The sequence below is a fragment of the Octodon degus genome, unplaced genomic scaffold (assembly GCF_000260255.1).
Source record: "Octodon degus isolate 3935 unplaced genomic scaffold, OctDeg1.0 scaffold00292, whole genome shotgun sequence".
NCBI classification, from domain to species: Eukaryota; Metazoa; Chordata; class Mammalia; order Rodentia; family Octodontidae; genus Octodon; species Octodon degus.
In genome coordinates, this window is record NW_004524868.1 from 1,935,104 (window position 1) to 1,937,702 (window position 2,599).

Genomic DNA, 2,599 nt, shown 5'->3' on the forward strand with positions numbered 1-2,599 from the left:
TCTCTGTCTCTGTCTCTCTCTCTCTCTCTCTCTCTCTGTCTCTCTGTCTCTCTCTCTCTCTCTCTCTCTCTCTCTCTCTCTCTCTCTCTCTCTCTCTCTAATAGATGGTTGTCTACAAGCCAGAAAAAAATCTACAACAGAACTAGATCACTAGCAATTGATCTTGTACTATATATCTTGAAATAAAATAAATTCATTTTACTGTAGTGTAGAAGAGAACCCTGAAGCCAACATCACAGTGGGACCTCTCTGTCTTTAACATGTCCCTCCTAACTTATGATGGCTCGCAATTCTGCTTCTCAGATTTCTTTTCTTTTGCAGATTTATCTCACCATTCTCTTCATTTCTCTATCTCAAGGCACTTTCCAAGTCTCTGTTCAACTTTACCTTTAGGCACAAGGAAAAAAAATCACTTAATCCCATAAAATTCCATCCTAACTTGATTGAACCTGCAGAAATGTCATTTCCAAATGCACTCACATTCACAACTACCAGGGAACAAAACTTCAACATGTCTTTGGGGACACACAATTCAACCCACAGGAATAATATCTTAATGCTACTTGCTATATGTTTGACAAATATCCCCAGGCAAGATAAGGTGATAAAATTTTAAAAAATAAATATAGATAAACACAAAGGAAAGATCTCTTTAATATTTTCTTAACATATATTTCAATTTTTATTTTTTAAGAGAGTGCAAAATAGTATTCAAACAAAAATTACAAATGAGGAGATGGAAACCAGCACTATCTTTGCACAAAATCTTGCTGCATAGAACCTCATAAACTCTATTTTAAGAAACTATCAAAACAAAAAATCAAGTCATGGAGAAGAATGGAAATAACGATAAGCTTCAGGTTTGTATTGCTACTTACAACAGAGCAGATTACATGGAGCTGTTAAATTTACCTTGGGAAAATTCAGAACTAGTTTATTTGGTGTTGTGGAGCCTCTTATTGCTTTCAATACATGATTAGTAATCAACCATTTTATATATTTGTTTTCAGTTTTCATTTCAACAAACAGCGCAATTATAGCTATTAGAATAAAGTCTCTTAAATATTAAATAAATAAACTTGCCCCAATCATGTTTGTCATTAAAATGGATCCTGAGTTCTTTGAACGTGATGTGGAGGTACTTGCCTCTCACCTAATAGATGACTCTGGAAACATATTTCGCAAGACCAAGCAAGATGACTTGGACATTAACACCAAACTCCACATGATTGTGAAGGGAGAGGACGAAGCAGCCTTGGGAGAGTCCATAGGCCTGGCTCTGGTGAAGCTATCAGAAATTGTTAACCACCTGAAGCCAGATATCCTGATTGCTCATGGGGACAGGTTTGACGTTCTGGCCTTGGCTGCCTCTGCCACCTTGATGAACATCCGCATTCTTCACATTGAAGGCCAAGAAGTCAGCAGGACTACTGATGGCTCCCTCAGACATGCTATAACAAAGCTGGTGCATTGTCATATGTGCTGCACCCGCAGTGCACAGCAGAACCTAATAAGCATGTGTGAGGACCACAGTCACATCCTGTTGGCAGACTGCCTTTCCTAACACAAACTTTCCTCAACCAAGAACAATGACTATATGAGTATCATTTGGATGTGTTTAGGTGATGATATAAAATGCAAAGATTATATTGTTGCACTGCAGCACCCTGTGACCACTTACCACTGTAACACTTATCAATGGCACAGGAATTTGTTGTAGAACCGTCCATCAGCACAAACTGACCCACAGAAGTTCCATCTGTGCCTGCACAACTTGGCTACTTTGTCCTGTCTCTGGAAGTCCTGATTGCTCCTTTGGGAGAACTGGGTTCCCTGAAGCATATGCTTGTGGACTGGCCTTGCAAAGGGAGCCCAAAAAGCTACAAGATGAGGACCTGCTCTTGGTGGAGGGATTGTCAGTGCTAAAATATGAAGCTGCAAGGGCCCTTCATCTCATTCAAGCTGTAAAACTTGGTAATGCAAAGGCCAAAGCATCTTAAGAACAGTTGGAATGGCTTTGGATCTTGGGGTTCTCAACATTCTGCACACTATGAACTCCTCACTTGCGATCCTGTCTGGTGTCCTGGCTAGTCACTGCATCCACGTTATCAAAGACATCATCTGCCAGCAGGACTTGTCCTCGGTGCAGGATGTGGACATGGTGGTTTTAGATCTGGTAGACCCCGCCCTGCTTGGTGCTACCTGCATGGTTCTGGATTACTCAATATGCAGGATCCACTGAGCCTCACACAGTGAACTGGATGGAGACTCCAGAGCATCTTAGTGGAATCAACTTCTCTCTTAGATGGACATTTCTTAAAAATAAAATTTAGTGTTTAACTCCAGTCATTATTGGCAGAGTGCTTTTTTTGTTTTTGTGTCCTTCTCTACAATTGCCTTTTCCCACACCCACCTTTGTAGATGCTTCTTTCTTATGTCATTCTCATAAGAATCACTGTAATGTTAAGCTTATAAATTCACCCACAACTTTCTGTGCCAGAAGGAACTACAGCAGTAGGCCAGAAGCCTCGGGACTCTGCCTGCCGAGGTACTACTGATACCTGCAGGCCTGCTCTGGGATGCAAGCTTCATGAGTGTA

General features: G+C 40.8%; 1 pseudogene; it reads left to right on the plus strand.

Annotated features, from left to right (window-relative positions):
* Nucleotides 1-812: 812 nt before the first annotated feature.
* LOC101589661 lies at nt 813-2,242 on the plus strand (annotated as a pseudogene).
* Nucleotides 2,243-2,599: the final 357 nt, after the last annotated feature.